Source organism: Schistocerca americana, chromosome 5, assembly GCF_021461395.2.
Source record: "Schistocerca americana isolate TAMUIC-IGC-003095 chromosome 5, iqSchAmer2.1, whole genome shotgun sequence".
Taxonomy (NCBI): domain Eukaryota; kingdom Metazoa; phylum Arthropoda; class Insecta; order Orthoptera; family Acrididae; genus Schistocerca; species Schistocerca americana.
Genome location: NC_060123.1, coordinates 374,770,658 through 374,795,021, shown reverse-complemented (window position 1 = coordinate 374,795,021; position 24,364 = coordinate 374,770,658).

The following is a 24,364-nucleotide window of genomic DNA, read 5'->3' as shown; positions in this document are numbered from 1 at the left end:
TAAAGCCTCATGTTGTTCTGCGACGCTCAGTAGACGTCGTCTACTGGCATTTGTAAATCTTGAGTGCCATGCGACATGCTTGGCGTTTAGGTTGGCTACGATGGAAATCCTATCACGTAAGTTCAGCGAGGTTTCGAAATCATTGGGATCTGAATACTGCGATAAACGTGATACGTATTACTGACGTATGGTCGACGATGCAAGTAGCCTCATGCTTTGCCAGCGGTGGGAAATGAACTGGGTACCTCTGTACCACCACCTGCCCTTGGTCTATCCGTGTTGAAACGTGTGTAGTTTAGCGCCATAAACACATACTTCGTGCTTTAAACATCTTTGACTCACCAGGCTAATGTCAATAACTTCTTCTCTGACCAACTGACGAAGTTCGCCAGCTTGAGTGCGGACATCATTGGCATTCCACGCACCTATTTTCAGTCCATTAAAGTTGTCCATAATGCAGCCGTTGTGGTTAAGATCCCCTGATTGCTTGCATAGCTTATAGCACTGCAGCACTAATTCGCTGCTGAAGCAGCTCTATCAACTTTGTTATGCTGATCACCAGGGCAGTGACCTGCGCAGTTTAAGCTCTTAAGATCGTTCTGTGTAGCATTTGTTGTGACTGGAGCTAGCTTTATTTTCCTGCGCTTTTCGGTGGCGGCACTCGCGGATGGGCGAACTACAGTTGTGCGTTTCTTCTGATGTTCATTCCTTTTATGTGGAGACTCAGCGCTGGGCTGCAACGGTGAGGTGTCAAAAGTAAATTGTTGGTGGTACGAAGACGTGGCTGTATCTTCAGCGACTGCGGTTTTCTTGTGTGACGGGCTCGGGCGTTGCTGGACAGATGCTTCCGCATTGGCTGGCACCATCGACAAGGCATCTGCGGCGTAATATACGCCAGGTCGTGTATTGGCCTTCTTTTGTTGCAGTGGTTAGTCCACGTTGGCGTGCTACAGCGCGCTACCATACGGTGTAGCTGCAGTAGCCAGCCACACGTGTTTTCTCGTTGCAGAGTGTGCATAGCGCGCATCGCGGCGTCGAAGCACATGGGAGAGGGCAACCACGGCGTGTGTGGCTGCAGCACGCTTGACGCTCGTGTGCGGCACGAACAGTGCCGGTCAACGTCACTGATGCCCTGGCACAGGTAGTATGGCGCTGGGCATCGTTTAGCTCTTAGATTTCCTACTCCCACTGTGAGATTAATAAGACAAGTCAGTTGGAAAAGTCTCCTTTTTTCGGTTTGTCAGCTGCTACAACTGGAAATAGCGCCATATTCTCTATTGCCCTCGGAGTTCTGAACTTACGCCAATCCTTACAGAGAAGTCTAGAGCTTCCGGTTCTTCCTTTACATGATCGAGATCCATATCGAAGGACAGATAGCGGTGTACCACTTCGAGCACTTTGCCAGGTGTAGGCTCGTGGGTATAGTAAGGTAGCTTTCTTTTCGACTTTGTTGTGTCACTCGTCGGAAATCTTAAACCACAGGCATCCCGGTTGGTCATCTTCACGTTGAACACAGTGACTGCGCAGCTTCGAAGAAGTTCCTGAAGCTTCCTGCAGTTCTCTTGAAATTGAGGTACTACGGGTGGAGGTGGTGATTCAGATTTTGGCGCTATGGAAACGCCTTTTGGGTCGTCTTGGAGCTTTGAGAGCAGTGCCAATGCGTTAGTGGTATCTGCTGAGGGTATGGTTCATAATTTTACTGGTCGAGCAGTTCTTCTGACCTGCACAGAGACATCGGCGATGGGTACTGGTGTTTTCCTCGCTTTCTTCTCCTTTGATTAGCTTCGTATATTGGCGGTGATAACAGGATCTCTCCTTTTGTTTCTCACGGCAGTTCCAGTTGGTGAAAGCCTAATAGGTTGTTCATCTTTCGAACCTGAGAGAATTATTGCCGAGGCGGTCTTGTCTAAGTCGTATTCAGTTGCACTGTCCATTGTCAGGTCTAGGTTCGTCATACTTGGAGGGGTCGCCAGGCGGGCTAGACTCACAGGCCGGCGATGGCCGACTCCGCGTTCGCGTTGGCCCGTGTAGTTTTCCACATCGCTAACTCGTATGGTCCATGATAGCAATATTTTCTCTCTGCTCTGTTTATAGCGGTATCATGCCCCGCAAAAAATTGTTTCTTCCTTATTCGATGAGACGCCTCCCTTTACTTGGGTATTAAATCACAAACGTCCGCAGAAGACAGCAACTGGTTTTACATTCAGATAAATTCCAAATTGTAAATACTGTTATTACTCAGAAACTAGTAAACGGATTTTGGTGAGTGAAACCATTCTAATTCGTGTCTTCTGTAACTATGACTGTGCCAACAGAAATTACTATATTTCCATTTGAAAAGAAAGGGAAGTTGATATCAATACCTCTGTAATTCATATAGCTATGAAGAGAGACTGTAAATCGTTTAGTGAAGACTTTCTCACAATTCATTTGGGTAAAAATAGAATTTCGATATCCTAAACGGTTTCAGAAATATTTTTAGCTGGATCACTCAAAATGGCTCTGAGCACTACGGGACTTAACATCTATGGTCATCAGTCCCCTAGAACTTAGAACTACTTAAACCTAACTAAGGACATCACACAACACCCAGTCATCACGAGGCAGAGACAACCCCTGATCCCGCCGGGAATCGAACCCGGGAACCCGGGCGCGAGAACGCTACCGCACGACCACGAGCTACGGACGGATCACTCTGTATATACAGTTTGGTCAGAAACAGTCTGAAAGGCTTGTAAGGGTGTTTCAGGGTAGTTTGTGCTGGGAAATAATTGTTAAGAAAAAAATTCGATACATTGTGCCATTTCTGAGTTTGCTAGCATCGAAGTTAGCCAATGAGGTCGCTACGCTCCCAGATTCAAGCTACCCGCCAGATACAAGTCGTGTCAGTTCTCACAGCGTAGGTGCCAGCGCACGAGATAGCTCCGGTTCTATCCTTACGACCATCCCATGAACAGTTTATGTGTTACTCTCTTGTTCGGTTTTAGGAAACCAGTCGAACACGCCTGGCGACACGATCTCTGGCGGGCCTCTCGAATTTGCGCGCGCAACAGCCTGACTGGCTGACTTTGGTGCTAATTAACTCGGAAACGGCGCAACATACCGAATTTTTTCTTAACAATTATTTCTCAGCACCACCTACCATACAACACTCTTACCAGATTTGCAGACTGTTTTTGTATATTTTTAGCATTTGTATCCGTATGACAGGCCATTTCAGTCAGTAGATTATCGACATGACTTGCATACCAACATAACCACCAGTCTGTGAAGGTCCTTGAATTCAGTTTTGATTCACTTAATCATACTGAAAATTCCCTACCGGTGTTATTTGAAATTGTACATACGTTAACCAGAATGGAAAATGCTCCTATCACAGAACAAAAATGGCGAATATGTTCTGGGCAGAGTTAGGGACGTAAAAGAAGGGAACTTTTCGACTTACTTGGCAGCTTCAAAGACATTTAAATAAAAAATCTTGATATATTCGTGATAGTAACCATGTCATGCAATGAAATGCACCGTCTCAAGTGAAGTAACATGATGAATGATATCGTACCGTATAACATGACACATGCCATCATGTCATCCAACATGGCATTTTTCATCTCGTGCAATATGACAAAGATGTCACTAAAGTTTAGGATGCATAAATTGTAAGATGCAGGTGTGCCAACGCCTTGTAGCTAAAAGAGTTCACTGCGCTGGAAAGTAGACTTAACTCGTAAAGGAGCGCCAATATGTCAAGATGTTTTGATATAAATGTCTTCGAAGCTGCCAGGTAAGTCGAAAGGCTACTTCGCTTCTTTTACATCCCTAACTCCGCCTAGAACACATTCGCCTTCTTTGTGCTACGACAGGAGCATTTTTCATTTAGGTTCCCAATTTTTACTCTACAGTAAGTATGACAATAGACCGCCATAGCCTGGCGACCGATGTAGACTTTTATTGACTCGGGCGACGACTAGTCCGGAACAGATTTTTTTTAGTCTTTCGAATCATGATGCTTATATCGTGGCGATAAATAAAGCTTTCATAAGACAACAGGACGACCATTAATTACTTCTATTTATTGAACTTCTTAGAAAATTTGAATCGGTTCTCACATGTTTGCAACATAGAAGTGGCGCATGTAAAAAAACTCACAAAAGCGAGTTTTCAGTTTTATCGCAAGAATGCATTTTTTGTTTATTCGATTCACTTCAAACTGTACGTGCTACATTTAGCTCGCCTTTAAACTATTGTATCTCGACAACGAATAAAGTTTATTGGTTAAAAAATTTAGTTTTGACTTTACCCATTTATCTATATTAGAGCAAAGTTTGAAGCGGTTCGTACAAGTTTAAAGTATAGAAGTGGCGTGTTTCAAAAATATCGCATAAAAACTTGTTTTTTGCGCATAAAATCCAAACGAAGCAACATTTTTTTCAAACGTGTCTTAGACTAACGTCCGATACATCGGTGGACCAAACCTGAACCATCAGTCTCGCTGCATTAGGAAGTTATCTAGGGGTGACTGTTTTTGCAAGTAAATTTCGAACGAGGGTGACTGTTTTTGGTCGTAAAATCTGCAAGGGACACATACAAATTGTGCCATTAGCTATTAATTTCAGCCCAATTAAAATCTTTTGCAAAAATAATTAATCGATTCGTATAAATTTGCTGGGGCACCAGCTCCGGTTCGTTGTTCAAACCTTGCTTAATACACTACTGGCCATTAAAATTGCTACACCACGAAGATGACGTGCTACAGACGCGAAATTTAACCGACAGGAAGAAGATGCTGTGATATGCATATGATTACCTTTTCAGAGCATTCACACAAGGTTGGCGCCGGTGGCAACACCTACAACGTGCTGACATGAGGAAAGTTTCCAACCGATTTCTCATACACAAACAGCAGTTGAGCGGCGTTGCTTGGTGATACGTTGTTGTGATGCCTCGTGTAAGGAGGACAAATGCGTACCATCACGTTTCCAACTTTGATAAAGGTCGGATTGTAGCCTATCGTGATTGCGGTTTATCGTGTCGCGACATTGCTGCTCGCGTTGGTCGAGATCCAATGACTGTTAGCAAAATATGGAATCGGTGGGTTCAGGAGGGTAATACGGAACGCCGTGCTGGATCCCAAGGGCCTCGTATCACTAGCAGTCGAGATCACAGGTATTTTATCCGCATGGCTGTAACGGATCGTGCAGCCACGTCTCGATCCCTGAGTCAACAGATGGGGACGTTTGCAAGACAACAACCATCTGCACAAACTGTTCGACGACGTTTGCAGCAGCACGGACTATCAGCTCGGAGACCGTGGCTGCGGTTACCCTTGACGCTGCATCACAGACAGGAGCGCCTGCGACGGTGTACTCAACGACGAACCTGGGTGCACGAATGGCTAAACGTCATTTTTTCGGATGAATCCAGGTTCTGTTTATACCAGCATGATGGTCGCATCCGCATGTGGCGACATCGCAGTGAACGCACATTGGAAGCGTGTATTCGTCATCGCCATACTGGCGTGTCACCCGGCGTGATGGTATGAGTTGCCATTGGTTACACGTCTCGGTCCCCTCTTGTTCGCATTGACGGCATTTTGAACAGCGGAAGTTACATTTCAGATGTGTTACGACCCGTGGCTCTACCCTTCATTCGATCCCTGCGAAACCGTACATTTCAGCAGGATAATGCACGGCCGCATGTTGCAGGTCCTGTACGGGCCTTTATGGATACAGAAAATGTTCGACTGCTGCCCTGACCAGCACATTCTCCACATCTCTCACCAACTGAAAACGTCTGGTCAATGGTGGCCGAGCAACTGGCTCGTCATAAGACGCCAGTCACTACTGTTGATGAACTGTGGTATCGTGTTGAAGCTGCATGTGCAGCTGTACCTTTACACGCCATCCACTCAATGCCCAGGCGTCTCAAGGCCGTTATTATAGCCAGAGGTGGTTGTTCTGGGTACTGATTTCTCAGGATCTATGCACCCAAATTGCGTGAAAATGTAACCACGTGTCAGTTCTAGTATAATATATTTGTCCAATGAATATCCATTTATCATCTGCATTTCTTCTTGCTGTAGCAATTTTAATGGCCAGTAGTGTATGTTTTAACATAGCTATGGTAAAACAGAAGCTCGAATCGCTGTACAAAATGCCGCTGTTCCGAACTAAACCAATTACCTTTCACCCCAACATTTCCTAGCTCAAATAGGAACTGAGCACCAAAACTCCTCCGGCCCCTTCCCTCCCCATCCCTCCCCCCCCTCCCCCCCGCCAGTTTCCTAAAACCGTGATTCTGCTTATGGCCCTTTCTTACATATTTGTTACAGCGTTTCCGCGCTGTAACGATTTGACTTGTATGACATTGCGCAGTTCTGACATAGGAATTGGCTGACCCCCATAACAATGACGTCAAAACAAACATTAATAAAGGAAGCTGCAAAGTGTATAGCTGTGGGCAGTGCTGGAGAGTTTTCAGTGACTTACACCAGTTGCTAGCAGAGTAATGGACGGGACAGTTTCAGATGATTCTATTCTAAAGAAAGTATGGTGTCAACATTGACGAGGCCATATTGAAATGGAGCAATATGATTTTATTTTGTGCTGAATAATAATGAACGAACATCATGCAACGTTGTTGTTTGTTATTTATATTTTTAAAATCACCATAACCATTATGTGGAGCTGTAAGCCTGCAACCTTGGACAAAAGAAACGACCAAGAGATAAATATATACACCCGAGTTGTAAATAAGTGAGTCTATAAATAGGAGCTCGCCTGATATGTCAAAATAATACATAGTTCTGAAAACTTGTGTCATAGAATCAATTTCTGTGGCATTTAATCTAGTTCCAGAATCAGAGCTCTTTCTTTTTTGCGTTCCTTCATGTCATTGTAGTCGATCTATGATGGTTATGTTAACTTGATTCTGTCAGCTCTGTCATCCTAAATTCCATTTTTGGCCAGTAGTTTTGTCATTCACCATGTCATAAAAATGACTGCCCACTGTATAGTTTAGGTGATTCAGCTGCGTTTACTGCAGTTTACCAATGCATCTACAAGTCTTTAATGGCAGAGTGAAGAGAATATTAAAACAATTGCAATTCTTCAGTATCAGATACAAGTTTCTGTAGTGAAAATATCTGTTCGTTTTTCTACATTTGTATGTGATGCTGACAGACAAAAAGTGGACGTCATATTTCTAAACAAAATTCTCTTTTTATGATTACGCAAGGTGTTTACTTCAAAGTCACTTTTGTTGGGTTAAAGTACGAGGTCATTTTTCACGTAGAAGGTGCAGGGTAGCTTCATTAACACAACAGAGAAAGTTTCGGAATGATAGCAATTACGAGCGGTGCTAGGTGCTACAGTCTGGAGCCGCGCGACCGCTACGGTCGCAGGTTCGAATCCTGCCTCGGGCATGGATGTGTGTGATGTCCTCAGGTTAGTTAGGTTTAAGTAGTTCTAAGTTCTATGGGACTGATGACCTCAGCAGTTAAGTCCCATAGTGCTCAGAGCCATTTTTGATAGTTTGATAGTAACGAGATGGAAGATCCTTATTTGTATCAATGGGAATGGCAATCCTTATTTAAAAATGACCATGCAGTTCTATCAGTTAAGAATTACTTTTATTATTCGCTGTTAAGTGGCAGTGCCATACAGATCCACTTCTTCGTTGACAAAATGGGAGATAATATTATAATTAGTTTATTCACCTTAATTTCGTTATATATGGACTATCTACTTTTAAGATTTCTTGGAAGATGGTGAGCAAGAAATGTGAACGTCCTATTGGAAGACAATGCAGGGTTGTTATGGTATGCATAATTAATTGAGTTCTGTGTATTGTATGTGATTCCTGTGTACATTTATTTTATTAATTACGGTTTTTATACCATATCTGCACCTTGGAAGCTAACGTTGGCCATGTTTCTCATTTTATGAACCGTGCAAGCAGATCAGCAGAAAGTTAATGGGTGCACTGTGGCTTTCTCGCTTTTCTGCTGAAGGACTAACACCCACGACCGTTGCCACTAGGCCCAGCGATGGTAGTGGCTTATCACCGTATAGTCTATTTGATAGTTGTGCTAAACGTGCAATAGCGGTTCCGCTCGGCATTCACCTTTCAGAAATTCATGATATGAAAACAAAGAGTCCCCTCTACATGTTAGTGAGTTGTATCAATCCTGTAAGTGCATTGTTGGCTACTCCGAGCGGAAAATGCGCTTTGTTGGTGGTGAACAACTTCCCAAGTTCTGACTGAGACAAACTAACGCTACAGTTTTCATCTCCGTCACGCCAGTGCGGAAGTTGTCACAGAATCAATATCCATGAAACTCACACGCTAATTTCCGTATAAAAGGCGAATTTTACTTTGTGTTAGATTGCGAATACTACATTCGTGTGCGGATTCGGAATTGTAGTTTCTGATACTTTATTCAGCGCATCACTTTGACATCATCTTTCTTGAGTGCGACAATACTCGTGCGTACACTGATATATTGCGAAATTTCGAGCATTTGCAAGTGCCGCGATAAACATATACTATTATCGTCAATTGAAGACCTAACTTAAACTGTGCTCTTTCAGCAATTTTTGGAAAAAAGTTGGGGTATCGTCGTTCAAAATAGTCGTTCGATAATTTCATTGCACAATTACATGAGAAACAGGTTTGTTTTAAGAATTTTCGGACGCTTAAAAAGGCACATTTTGAAAAATTTCATGGCGGGCGAGGTGACCGAGCGGTTCTAGGCGCTACAGTCTGGAACCGGGCGACCGCTACGGTGCATGGATGTGTGTGATGTCCTTAGGTTAGATTGGTTTAAGTAGTTCTAAGTTCTAGGGGACTGATGACCTCAGAAGTTAAGTCCCATAGTGCTCAGAGCCATTTGAACCATTTGAACAATGTCATAAGGCACGAGTGCAGTGGATAATTTATTTCGTAGCAAATGAAACTTTGTTATTTGCAGTTACTGTCACACAAGAGTAATTCGCCACGAATTTCAGAGTATATTAACGTGAATAAACGTATTTTTTTCGGAATTTTCGGACGTTACCATTGTCTTTTGAACAAGGTATTTCGTAGTAAGTCGGCTTTGGTAATTTAGTTACTGTAACGCACACTAAAACAAACGTATAGTGTTAAATCTAGTTTCCCCTTTCAAGAGGAGTATGTTGTTGTTGTTGTGGACTTCAGTCTTGAGACTGGTTTGATGCAGCTCTCCATGCTACTCTATCCTGTCAAGCTTCTTCATCTCCCAGTAACTACCGCAACCTACTTCCTTCTGAATCTGCTTAGTGTATTCATCTCTTGTTCCCTTTCTACGATTTTTACTCTCCACGCTGCCCTCCAATACTAAATTGGTGATCCCTTGATGCCTCAGAACATGTCCTACCAACCGATCGCTTCTTCTAGTCAAGTTGTGCCACAAATTTCTCTTCTCCCCAATCCTATTCAATACCTCCTCATTAGTTATGTGATCTACCCATCTAATCTTCAGTATTCTTCTGTAGCACCACATTTCAAAAGCTTCTATTCTCTTCTTGTCTAAACTATTTGTCGTCCATGTTTCACTTCCATACATGGCTACACTCCATACAAATACTTTCAGAAACGACTTCCTGACACTTAAATCTATACTCGATGTTAACAAATTTCTCTTCTTCAGAAACGCTTTCCTTGCTATTGCCAGTCTACATTTTATATCCTCTCTACTCCGACCATCATCAGTTATTTTGCTCCCCAAATAGCAAAACTCCTTTACTACTTTAAGTGTCTCATTTCCTAATCTAATTCCCTCAGCATCACCCGTCTTAATTCAACTACATTCCATTATCCTCGTTTTGCTGTTGTTGATGTTCATCTTATATCCTTCTTTCAAGAAACTATCCATTCCGTTCAACTGCTCTTCCAAGTCCTAGCTGTCTCTGACAGAATTACAATGTCATCGGTGAACCTCAAAGTTTTTATTTCTTCTCCATGGATTTTAATACCTACTCTGAATTTTTCTTTTGTTTCCTTCACTGCTTGCTCAATATACAGACTGAATAACATTGGGAATAGGCTACAACCCTGTCTCACTCCCTTCCCAACCGCTGCTTCCCTTTCGTGCCCCTCGACTCTTATATCTGCCATCTGGTTTCTGTACAAATTGCCAATAGCGTTTCGCTCCCTGTATTTTACCCCTGCCACCTTCAGAATTTGAAAGAGAGTATTCCAGTCAACATTGTCAAAAGCTTTCTCTAAGTCTACAAATGCTAGAAACGTAGGTTTGCCTTTCCTTAATCTAGCTTCTACGATAAGTCGTAGGGTCAGTATTGCCTTACGTGTTCCAATATTTCTATGGAATCCAAACTGATCTTCCCCGAGGTCGGCTTCTACTAGTTTTTCCATTCGTCTGTAAAGAATTCGCGTTAGTATTTTGCAGCCGTGACTTATTAAACTGATAGTTCGGTAATTTTCACATCTGTGAACACCTGCTTTCTTTGGGATTGGAATTGTTATAGTCTTCTTGAAGTCTGAGGGTATTTTGCCTGTCTCATATATCTTGCTCACCAGATGGTAGAGTTTTGTCAGGACTGGCTCTCCCAAGGCTGTCAGTAGTTCTAATGAAATGTTGTCTACTCCCGGGGCCTTGTTTCGACTCAGGTCTTTCAGTGCTCTGTCAAACTCTTTACGCAGTATCATATTTTCCATTTCATATTCACCTACATACTCTTCCATATCCATAATATTGTCCTCAAGTACATCGCCCTTGTGTAGACCTTCTATATACTCCTTCCACCCTTCTGCTTTCCCTTCTTTGCTTAGAACTGGGTTTCCATCTGAGCTCTTGATATTCATACAAGTGGTTCTCTTTTCTCCAAAGGTCTCTTTAATTTTCCTGTAGGCAGTATATATCTTACCCCTCGTGAGATAAGCCTCTACATCCTTACATTTGTCCTCTAGCTATTCCTGCTTAGCAAATTTGCACTTCCTGTCGATCTCATTTTTGAGACATTTGTATTCTTTTTTGCCTGCTTCATTTACTGCATTTTTGTATTTTCTCCTTTCATCAATTAAATTCATTATCTCTTCTGTTACCCAAGGATTTCTAGCAGCCCACGTCTTTTTACTTACTTTATCCTCTGGTGCCTTCACTACTTCATCCCTCAAAGCTACCCATTCTTCTTCCACTGTATTTCTTTCCCCAATTCCTGTCAATTGTTCACTTATGCTCTCCTTGAAACTCTGTACAATCTCTGGTTCTTTCAGTTTATCCAGGTCCCATCTCCTTAAATTCCCACCTTTTTGCAGTTTCCTCAGTTTTAATCTACAGTTCATAACCAATAGATTGTGGTCAGAGTCCACATCTTCCCCTGAAAATGTCTTACAATTTAAAACCTGGTTCCTAAGTCTCTGTCTTACCATTATATAATCTATCTCAAACCTGTCAGTATCCCCAGGCTTCTTCCATGTATACAACCTTCTTTTATGATTCTTGAATCAAGTGTTAGCTATGATTAAGTTGTGCTCTGTGCAAAATTCTACCAAGCAGGTTCCTCTTTAATTTCTTCCCCCCAATCCATATTCACCTACTACGTTTCCTTCTCTCCTTTTTCCTACTACCGAATTCCAGTCACCCATGACTATTAAATTTTCATCTCCCTTCACTATCTGAATAATTTCTTTTATTTCATCATACATTTCTTCAATTTCTTCGTCATCTGCAGAGCTAGTTGGCATATAAACTTGTATTACTGTGGTAGGCGTGGGGTTCGTATCTGTCTTGGCCACAATACTATGCTGTTTGTAGTAGCTTACCCGCACTCCTATTTTTTTATTCATTATTAAACCTACTCCTGCATTACCCCTATTTGATTTTGTATTTATAACCCTGTATTCGCCTGACCAAAAGTCTTGTTCCTCCTGCCACCGAACTTCACTAATTCCCACTATATCTAACTTTAACCTATCCATTTCCCTTTTTAAATTTTCTAACCCACCTGCCCGATTAAGGGATCTGACATTCCACGCTCCGATCCGTAGGACGCCAGTTTTCTTTCTCCTGATAACGACGTCCTCCTGAGTACTCCCCGCCCGGACAATCGAATGGGGGACTATTTTACCTCCGGAATATTTTACCCAAGAGGACGCCATCATCATTTTACCATACAGTAAAGCTGCATGCCCTCGGGAAAAATTACGGCCGTAGTTTTCCCTTGCTTTCAGCTGTTCGCAGTACCAGCACAGCAAGGCTGTTTTGGTTAGTGTTACAAGGCCAGATCAGTCAATCATCCAGACTGTTGCCCCTGCAATTACTGAAAAGGCTGCTACCACTCTTCAGGAACCACACGTTTGTCTGGGCTGTCAACAGATACCCCTCCGTTGTGGTTGCACCTACGGTACGGCTATCTGTATCGCTGAGGCACGCAAGCCTCCCCACCGACGGCAAGGTCCATGGTTCATGGGGGGAGGAAGAGGAGTATATATTATCTAAATTTATTGTGAGTTAACACTGTCTTAGATTTTGTTAGCAAAAAGTTAGGAAACTATTAACGTTTGCACAGGTTTTTCCATTGCCTGGATAGAAATCTAGTTTGATGTACTAATTGCTTCAGTTCTTAAAGGGAATTAGTAATACTTTTAGCTCAACAGATTAAAAGCTAACAAAACTGTACTTTTTTCTGTAACTGTTATGAAATAGGCCGACTTTAAGTTTTCGGATGTGGAGATAGCGAAAATATTAATGAAAATGCAGGATTAGTTCTAGTTTTGAAGTTATGGTAACTTTACGTTATTGCCTTTATAAGCTTATGCGTGTATTTACTTAGGTGTTATCCCTTTGAGGAAGAGCCCTGAAGCCGCAACCGCCTTGCCTGGCTTTTGTAGTTTTCTGCTGGTGATTCCCTGATTAGTGACCAGCAGTAAGCGGCTAACATTGATGCACTCCAATTTCCCTGGTATGTCATTTACATGTCCGAAATTTACTGATGAAATCGCTCTCAGTGCACCACAGTTGTCAGGAAAGAAGTCGAAGTGGGAATCTAGGAAATGTAGCTTTAAGGATTTGTTGCATCTCAGTCTACTGTAGCAGTGCAGGAGATTTGCCACAAGATCCTTATACTTTTCTGCCTGTTGACACTTGAACAAAGGCATCCCAAGCCAACTTTACATCACCTGTCAAGATGTTGTCGAAATTCTCATTTTTTTTACAGTTTGCGTAGCTGGGGACCCACGAAAATCCCGTCTTTTATATTCGTCTCATTAAGACGTGAAAATTTCTCGCGGGAATAGAGAAATGCTTCCCCAGCTTTTTGCACGACCTCAATGACGTTTTCCATTAGGCCCAATTTTGTATGAAGACATGGGGAATTATGTTCTTGGATTCGAGAAATGCTGTGTGCATAACGTTGTGAGATACTGGTTCAAATAACTGACGCTTACGCCAATCTTTCTTTTTATAATGAAGTGCTTTGGCGCGACTGTCACAGAGGTAAAGTAAGCAACAGAATTTGGTGTAGCCGTGTTGTGGCCCAAGTAATATGGCTATGACTTTCAGATCCACGGAAATCTGCCATTTAAACCTGTCATAGTTCAGTCGCAATAAGAGTTGTTTCACGTTATCATATGTTCCTTTCACTTAAGGTGCATACCCAGTCGGAATGGTTGGTAACAACTTGGTATTATGTAGTAGCACACACTTGAGACTTACTTTGGAGGAGTCAGTGAACATACTCTACTGATCACTTTTATAGTCAATGCCCATAGCCGCCATTAGTCCCTATGCATCAATAAAAAATACCAAATTCTTTTCACTTCCGAAAAATGGAAGAATGGGATATGATGGTTACGCAACGAAATCACATTTACCGCCTTATCAAGACGATTCCAACTGTTATTGACAGTTCAGCTTTACCCTTCGGCAGCTCCAGATCTCTCACTAGGGCGTTAAGTTCACACTGCGTTATTTCGTGAATCTCTGTACACTCATTGTCACACACAAAATCAGGAGCATTCGAAGAACTGGATTTTGAAGGTGATGGTGCTGCCCTAGTTTCACTACTGCCCTCTCCATTATCACAATAACACAATCACGTAGGACAGGTGAGTCACTGACCGCATGGCTGACGGTATGTTAGGATATGTGAAGGGAGACTTTTTTATCTTGAAATTACATTGTATTAATGGAGTTGTCATGCAGAAGTAACAATCACTCTCATGGTTTGATAGTTCTCGCCATATCATGGGTATAGCAAAAGCCAGGGAATATCTTTTACGATTCAACCACGAATGAAGACTCGAGACACAAGATACGCAAGCAAAACACACGAGGAGCCCAGGGCTTGTCCTGGTCTCGATTTCACAGCCAAAGTACAGTCTGTAGGCCTTCCTAATATATGGCGCTATTCGCCTTCTTTGCGAATTCAATGTAGCCTTTCCGCAAGCGTAGCAAAAATTCTCAGCAATATTTATGTATTTGCGAGACGTATTGTATCACAGGAATTACAGTGACTACACACACCAGCTACACTTGACTACACGCACTGAGTACACTTCAGTAACACGTTCTTACAGCACAAGAACAGAACACAGCTTGAAACAGACTGAAACTACACTAAAATGAAACATGTTCTGCTCCTCCTTTCCTCTTCCCCTTCCCCCTGTTGCTACGAGCCCGGGCAAAAAATAGCTACAAAATGGGCACAGATATTGATGCTTGAAACTTGATCACTCTGCCTAACACCAGAGGGATTTCGGAGCCTATATGGGAAGACCGAGTGATGTGGTGCAGTGATTAGCACACTGGACTAGCATTCTGGAGGACAGCGGTTCAAACCCGCTTTCGGCCATCCTGATTTAGGTTTTCCGTGATTTCCCTAAATCGCTTCAGGTAAATGCCAGGATGGTTCCTTTCAAAGAGGACGCCGCTTTCCTTCCCCATCCTGTCATAATCCGAACTTGTGCTCCGTCTCTAATGACCTCGTTGTCGACGGGACGTTAATCTCCTCCTCCTCCTGTATGGGAAGAGATTGACAGTGTATGCTAATAAAATACAATTGTAATTAAATGCACCATCTTTAACTTTTCGTTATCAGCGTGGTCGATATAGCTAACAAACACACTTATGTATTCACACTGTTGGTTAGTGTAATCAGCAGGCTTAGTTTAAGGTTATTTGTTTACTGTCCAATAAAATATTGCACCAGCCACCATGCAGCCACATAGTGAACACAGTTCTCAAACACAGATTAGTTAGTTGATGTTCGTAATTAGCTGGAAATTGCCCTGACTGCTGTCAAACAATTGGTAACTGCTACGAACTGGTGCGTTGGGAGAGCTCTCGAGATTCACGTACTAGAGGCAGTAAAGGCATCCCGAGTACTTCCCTCTCTTGTCAATCCTGTATCTTCTGCTGTATGTATGGGATCTGTCATTACTCGTCCACTTGACCGCGAGTGGCGTGTCAGTGGTAGGTCTAGGTGTCCCGTACAGAGTAGAAATGGATCAGGGAGATCTCAAAGTGTCCACCTAAGCAACAGGTTCGAAGTGCTCATTTCTACCGGAACCGAAACTGAGCCAACGGGAATCACTTCCGCTGTTGGGAAATCTGCCTTATCCTGTGTCAAGAGGAGGAAAACGCCTGAGCGTGTAGGTCGATTAATCGTCTACTCTTCAAAAATAGGACGAATTATAGTACCGCTTAGGGAAACGGCAGCAAGGGACAGGAAGGAACACTAGGTTGACTCTGTTGGTGTGCTTGGGGGCTTCCTTTATCAGAGGATATTGTGGCAGCTATTGAGGGAACAAGATACAACCAACTGCAGATTGTAACGCCAGTTAGAACAAACAATGGCTTTTGCCTGGGCTCCTAGGTCATTCTAGGATCTTTGCAGCAACTGGCAGAGTAGGTTGCCGCCTTGCGCACTGAGTTTCAATAAAGGTCACAAACTGCAGCATTGTTCCCAGAACTGATCATAGCACTTGGTTCTCAGTCGAATGGAAGGATTGAACCAGAGACTTCGAAGGTTCAGTGACGAGCTAGCCTGTGACTTCCTGGAACTCCGCCGTGTGGTTGAGAACTATAGGTTCCCCATAAGTGGGTCTGGATGCACTACACATCAGAGGTTGCTACACATGTATCTGACTGTGTATGGGGTGCATACAGTTTTTCTTAATTATTTGGTGACTCTCCATCCAGTCCAGATGACGACAACTGTGGAAGCTGCAGAAGTATTAGTGTAAGATCCGAAGGAATGATCCCCCGCCCCTCCCCCATAGGCGAGAATGTTAAAATCCTAGTAGTTAACTGTCGAAGCATTCGCAACAAAGTGCTAGAGTTTGAAGCGCACCTGAAAAGCAACGAAGCTCACATAATACTCGGTGCAGAATGCTTGTTAAAACCTGAAGTTGACGGCAGTGAGAATTCTGGAGAAAATTTAGTTTATTTCGAAAGAATAGGAAAGTGGGAAATGGAAGTGGTGTATTTGTCGCAGTAGACAAAAAAATGAAATCCAAAAAAATCAAATGTGTTTGAAATCTTATGGGACTTAACTGCTAAGGTCATCATTCCCTAAGCCTACACACTACTTAACCTAAATTATCCTAAGGACAAACACACACACCCATGCCCGAGGGAGGACTCGAACCTTCGCCGGGACCAGCCGACTCAAATCCACAGAGACAGAAATTGACGCTGCTTGCGGGAGTTTTTTGGGTAAGAGTCAGTATCAGGGGCGGGCATAAAATTGTAGTTGGATCCTTCTATCGATCACCAGACTCATCCCCTGATGTAATCGAAAACTGTAGAGAAAAATTCAGTTCTACTTGTATGTAAGTTTCACAATTATACTGCGTTCATCGATGAAGACTTAAAACAACGAACAATCAATTGCATAAATCACAGTTTTGTTAGTGTTGAGCATGACAAGACATCCTGTGAAATATAACTAAAGGCTTCTCTGGAAACTATTTAGAAAAGAAGGTATTTCGGAGTCCTATTCACGATGACAATATATTAGATATAATGGCAACAGACAGACCTCATCTCTTTAAGGCTGAGGAACTCGAAACTTTAGCACAGGACCGGGGCATGCAGAGGAAATATGCTTCAAGTTTAAAAGAATAGTTGAATGCTTGACTATGCACTGGATAGATATGTACCCAGAAGAACAGTTCATAATGAGAGGAATCCTTCACGGTATACAGCCACTATAAAGAAACTTCTAGAGAAACAGACTATTGCATGATAGGTGTAAAAACAAAGCATTGGGCTATTGATAGATGCCGAATGGAACGCGTTTTGCTGTTACGAGAGCAATGCGTGAAGCCTTCAGCGACCACCATAGCAGAGTACTGTCAAACGTTCTTTCACAAAACCCAAAAAAATTCTGGTCATATGTAAAAACTGTTAATAGCACCAAAGTTAGTGCTCAACCAATCGCAGATGATGCAGGAGTTGAAATTGAGGGTAGAAAAGCAAAAGCGGAAATACTTAACTCCGTTATCAAATATTCGTTGACAAAGGAAAACCAAGGATAACTGCCCAGATTCACTCTTCATACCAATGAAAAGGAGAATGACATAAGCGCTGGTGACAGTGTAGTTGAGAAACAGCTGAGACCATTAATAATTGGCAACCAATGCTGTACAATCGCAATAAAGTCATGAGAAGTTCAATTGACTCTTTTATTAGAACATGTTACGCGTTTCTTGATTACACCCATCTTCAGACATCACAAACTTCAACTCTTTCCTAATGAACCAGGCGTACAGCCTTGACAACTCAAAGTGTCCAATAACATATCTACATCTACATCTACATCCATTGTCCGCAAGCCATCTGATGGCGTGTGGCGGAGGGTACCTTGAGTACCTCTATCGGTTCTCCTTTATATTCCAGTCTCGTATTGTTCGTGGAAAGAAGGATTGTCGGCATGCCTCTGTGTGGGCTCTAATCTCTCTGATTTTATCTTCATGGTCTCTTCGCGAGATATACGTAGGAGGGAGCAATATACTGATTGACTCCTCGGTGAACGTATGTTTTCGAAACTTCAACAAAAGCCCGTACCGAGCTACTGAGCGTCTCTCCTGCAGAGTCTTCCACTGGAGTTTATCTATCATCTCCGTAACGCTTTCGCGATTACTAAATGATCCTGTAACGAAGCGCGCTACTCTCCGTTGGATCTTCTCTATCTCTTCTATCAACCCTATCTGGTACGGATCCCACACTGCTGAGCAGTATTCAAGCAGTGGGAGAACAAGCGTACTGTAACCTACTTCCTTTGTTTTCGGATTGCATTTCCTTATGATACTTCCAATGAATCTCAATCTGGAATCTGCTTTACCGACGATCAACTTTATATGATCATTCCATTTTAAATCACTCCTAATGCGTACTCCCAGATAATTTATGGAATTAACTGCTTCCAGTTGCTGACCTGCTATATTGTAGCTAAATGATAAGGGATCTATCTTTCTATGTATCTGCAGCACATTATACTTGTCTACATTGAGATTCAATTGCCATTCCCTGCACCATGCGTTAATTCGCTGCAGATCCTCCGGCATTTCAGTACAATTTACCATTGTTACAACCTCTCGATATACCACAGCATCATCCGCAAAAAGCCTCAGTGAACTTCCGATGTTATCCACAAGGTCATTTGTGTATATGACTATAACTGCGACACAAACAGTTACAATGATATGTTATTGGACACTTTCTTTGAGTTGTCAAGGCTGTACGCCTGGTTGATAAGGAAGGAGTTGAATTTTGTGAAGTCTGAAGATGGGTGTAATCCCGAAATGCGTAACATGTTCTAATAAAAGAGTCAACTGAACATCTCATGGCTTTATTGCGATAGAACAGCATTGGTTGCCAATTATTAACATAAAATTGATCACAGGCCACAGACGGGATTTTATATCCTGTATATCTGAAATTATTAAAATTGAACGAAGCTCCAGGATTACCTTCTATACTGAATTTGTAGTTGAGTTAGCTCCTCTTTTAACTATAATCTGTCGTAGATCCCGCGAGCAAAAAAAAAAAAAAAAAAAAAAAAAAAAGAAAAAAAAAAGGGTGCCCAGTAGTTGGAAGAACACACGTCATACCCGTTTAAAAGAAGGGTAGTAGGAGTGATCCACAAGATTTCGACCAATAACCTTGATATCGTTCTGCTGTAGAATCTTAGAATATATTCTGAGCATGGGTCACGTGAGACCCAACTCGCACTTTTCTCAAAAAACATATTGAAAGCGTTGGATCAAGGCAGACAGTTAGGGGCAGTATTTCTTGATTTACGAAAAGCGTTTGACTCAGTACCACACCTACGCCTATTATTAAAAGTACAGTAGTATAGGGTATAAAGTGAAGTTCGTGAGCCGCCCGGAGCGGCCGAGCGGTTCTAGGCGCTACAGTCTGGTACCGCGCGACCGCTACGGTCGCAGGTTCGAATCCTGGCTCGGGCATGGATGTGTGTGATATCCTTAGGTTAGTTAGGTTTAAGCAGTTCTAAGTTCTAGGTGACTGATGATCTCAGAAGTTAAGTCCCATAGTGTTCAGAGCCATTTGAACCATTTGAAGTTCGTGACTCGATTGATAGGGAGGACGCAACAAGTTATCTTGGATGGAGAGTTATCGTCAGATGTAGAAGTAACTTGGAGTGTGCCCCAGGGAAGTGTGTTGGGACCATTGCTGTTCACATTGAATATTAATGACTCTGCAGACAGTATTAGTAGTAACCTCAGACCTTTTGCAGATGATGCAGTTATCTGTAATGAAGTACTGTCTGAAAGAAGAATATTCAGTCAGATCTTGATAAGATTTCAAAGAGCTGAAAAGATTTCAAAGAGCTGAAAAGATTGGCAGCTTTCCAGAAATGATCAGCAGTATAAAACTGTACACTTTATAGAACGAAAAAAGTATTATCCTTAGACTATAACATTGTGTAACATAATTTTTGTCTTTGGGGAGTAAATGCTATTTTCTGGATTATTATGTCCGAAGAGTTGGGAAACATATAATTATTTATGTCAAACTTTGTTTTCGTGAGTAGGATTTTGATATCTGTGAAATTAACTTCCATTTATTTAGAATAGCGTCCAATTTGTCATTTCTTTCATTTATAACTAACAAACAAAGAAATATTATGTTGAATGCAATTAAAATTGATGGAAATTCATGGAACATAGTAAAAACATAGTAGCTAGTCAGTGAGAAGCAGCAGGCCTAGACAAAAGCAGCAACACGGAAGTAACCGATTTAGTCACATTTTACAAGTTCATAACCAGGAGCGAATTTCATAGTTTCATCTGTGTGCTTTGGTGGTTTAGTTTCTTGACTTTGTGCATGTTAATTTAAGTTTTAATAGACACATGTGTCGGAAAGTAAACCGATTTTGTGACATATTACAAATTCCTAATCAGGAGTGGATAATTTAGTCTCACCAGAGTGCTTTGGTAGTTTAGTTTTTTAATTTCTGCGCGTTAATTTAATTTATTAGACACAGTTTTTGCGTTTTCGTCAATGTTTTATTGTAGAGTTCTGTAGTACGTGTTGATAGTGTTTTGTTTTTTGTCCATGTGATGTAGTTCTCCACAGTATTTGGTATGGATAGGGACTGTGATGCTGTGTGTGGATGCAAACCGGGTTGGTGACACTTTGCTCTCAGCTCCAGACTGTGATGACTTCGGTTACACAACATGAGGCGTCAGTGGATGGGCATCACTATTGTGGGCTAGTCATGGGAATCCAGCAAACACTCAGCATGGCTCTCGAGTCCGCCGATAGGGTCTGCACCAGTGGCCAGCCCAGTTACTGTTTGCACTGAGGTTTACCGCCTCATCCATGGTCTAGTGGGAAGGTCACTTCGGGACGTGGCAGGTGGCGAAAGGCTTCCCAGGGGACGGAACGTAAGGCCTCCCAGGTTAGTCTGACAAACGGGTTCCAGGTGCTGTCTGTGGCTGACACTGTCCCTCAGCCAGATGCAGTCACTTTTTCCGTCTCAGACGAAACCTCTCAGCCTGCAAGATCTGAGGAATCACAGAGGGTCAGATTATTGGTAGTTGGAGCTCCAATGTTAGGTGCATTATAGGACTCCTTACGGACAGCGCTGCCAAGAAGGGGAAGAAAGCCAATAAGCACTCTGTATGTATACAGGGTGGTGTCATTCCAGATGCTGAACGGTTCCTTCCAGATGCCACGAAGAGCACATGGTGCAGCCAACTGCAGGTGGTGGCTCATGTCGATACCAATGATGTGTTTTGCTTTGGGTTGGAAGAGATTCTCTCTGGTTTCGAGCGGCTGTCAGAAATGGTAAAGGCTGCCACTGTTGCTTGCGAGATGAAAGCAGAGCTCATCATTTGCAGCATAGTCGACAGGACGGATTGGGATTTCTCTGGTACAGAGCCGAGTGGAGGGTACGAATCAGAGGCTCAGACTGTTCTGCGACCGTGTAGGCTGCAGTTTATCTTGTAGCGGAATTGGGGTAGATAGTTACTGTGTGTTGATATCGGTAGAGGTCATTCTCGGCAAACGGAATAAAATAATAAATGGATCATTTTGCCGATCTTGTAGTTCAAATGATACAATTGCTGAAAGGTTCAGAGAAAACTTTAATCTAATTTCAAACACACACCCAGCTCATACAATTATAGTTAGTGGAAACTTCAGTTTTACCTCGATATTTTGAGGAAAATATATATTTAAATCCGGAGGTACGCATAAAACATCATCCGAAACTGCGCTAAATGCATTGTCTGAAAATTATTTCGAGCAGTTAGTTCATGAGCCCATTCGAAAAGTAAACGGTTGTGAAAAACACTTCACCTCTGAGCTAATAACGAGCATCAAAACGGGTATAGGAGTTAGTGAACACAGGGTTTCCTAGCGAAATTGAATACCGTAACTCCCAAATCCTCCAAAAATAAACAAAATATGTACCTATTCAAAAAAGTAGATAAAAATTCGCTTGTCACCTTCCTGAGAGACAGTCTCCACTCCTTCCAAATTAACAATGCACGTGTAGACCACATGTGGCTTGAATTCAAAGAAATAGTATGGACAGCAGTTGTGAGATTTATACCAAATAAATTAACAAACGACGGAGCTGATTCTCCTTGGTACACAAAACGGGTCAGAATACTGTTGCAGAAATAACGAAAACAGCATGCCAAATTTAAACGAACGCAAGATCTGCAAGATTGACAGTCTTTAACAGAATCTCGAAATTTAGAGTGGACATCAATGCGAGATGCTTACAAAAGTTTCCACAACGAAACCTTGGCTCGAAACCTGGCAGAAAATCCAAAGAGATTATGATCGTATCTAATGTACGTTAGTGGCAAAGAAACCAGCAATGCCTACTCTGTGCGATAGCAATGGAAAAACTATCGAGGACAGTGCTGCTAAAGTAGAGTTACTAAACACAGCCTTCCGAGATTCCTTCACTAAAGGAGACGAAGTAAATATTTCAGAATTCGAATCAACAACAGTTGTCAACTTGAGTAACTTAGAAGTAGATATCCTCAGAGAAGTGAGGCAACTTCAATCACTTAATAAAAGAAAGTCTTCCGATCCAGACTCTATACTAATTAGGTTCCTTTCAGAGTATGCTGATGCAATAGCTCCATACTTAACAATCATATACAACCACTCGGTCGCGATAGATCTATACCCAAAGACTGAAAAGTTGCATAGGTCACACCAACATTCAGGAAAGGCAATAGCAGTAATCCAAAAAGACAAAAAAGTTGTATAGGTCACAGCAGTATTTAGGAAAGGCAATAGCAGTAATCCACTAAATTACTGAATTAACGTATATTCGCAGCAGGATTTAAGAACATATATTATATTCGGACATAATGAATTACCTCGAAGAGAACGGTAGATTGACACACAGTCAACACGGTTTTAGAAAATATCGTTCTTGTGAAACACAACTAGCTTCTTACACGAAATGTTGTGTTCTATTGACAAAGGATTTCAAGTTTATTTCGTATTTCTAGATTTCCAGAAGGTTTTTAGCAGTATACCTCACAAGCGGGTTGTAGTGAAATTGCGTGCTTATGGACTATCATCTCAGCTACGCGAATGGACTCGTGATTTCTTGTCAGAGATGTCAGAGTTCGTGGTGACTGACGGAAAGTCATCGAGTACAAAAGTGATTTCTGGTGTTTCCCAAAGTAGTGTTAAAGATCCTCTATTTATATAAACGATTTAGGAGACAATCTGAGTAGCCGTCTGAGGTTATCTGCAGATGACGCTGTCGTTTATCGTCTAATAACATCAGAAGATAAAAACCAATTGCAAAACGATTTAGAAAAGATATCTGTATGGTGCGAAAATTGGCAATTGACCCTAAATAATGGAAAGCTTGAGGTCATCCACATGAGTGCTAAATTGAATCCATTAAACTTCGGTTACACGATAAATCAATCACACCTAGAGGCTGAAAATTCTACTAAATACCTAGGAATTACTATTGTATTGTATTGTATGGGACTGGGGACGAAGAATCGACGGAGGGGCCTCGTCCTCGTCTCGTAACCCTCAGTGGTACACAACCCCACAACAGGCGACAGCAGTCCACTCACCCCACCGCCGCCCCACACCGAACCCAGGGTTATTGTGCGGTTCGGCCCCCAGTCCCATCTGAAAACCCACGGTCTTGAGGACTCCGATAACTTCAAATTCATACTAGTCATGCTTCAATACTTGGAGTAAAATCTTGATACTGCTGTAATTCTCTTTGAGATGCACTGAGTGAGCCATAAGAAGAGATGGATACTTGTTCCCATTAACTAGTAGAACAGGTTTGAGGTTCTTTGATGAGCTGTCCATGCAGAGCTGACACTCAATTGGATTCGAGATTATTCCAGTTTCACCAAACAAACTGCTAATATCATGGCAAAAACAGAAACTGTTTTGATAGGAAAAAATCTGAGACAGTTTCATGTAATTTCCTCTCAGCTGTGATCTTCACACTTGCATCCAGCAGGTCCCTTTGCTTCAACCTTAATTTAAGCAGCTCAGCATTTGACTTTGTCAGGCAAAGACCTCAGACCAAATCATTAATGTCATTCTGATTAGGACAGTATGGATTCCTCTTGACTACAAAATCGGGATCTGCAACGTTAGCATGATCTCCTGAATCAGAACTCTGTTGCTTCCTCTCGGATCAAATGGGCACATGGAGGTCTGGACCAAGTGGCACTGGGCAATGAATGAAGGAAGAGCTGGATAAACGGTACCAGGAGCATTCATGGCAGCTCTTCGTTTCGAAGGGTCCACGGTAAAGAGGTAACAATTGCTTAATGATCAGTACGCTCCCTCCAAATCATCAGTATACCAAACTTCACCCACCTCTTTTCCCCTCTATAC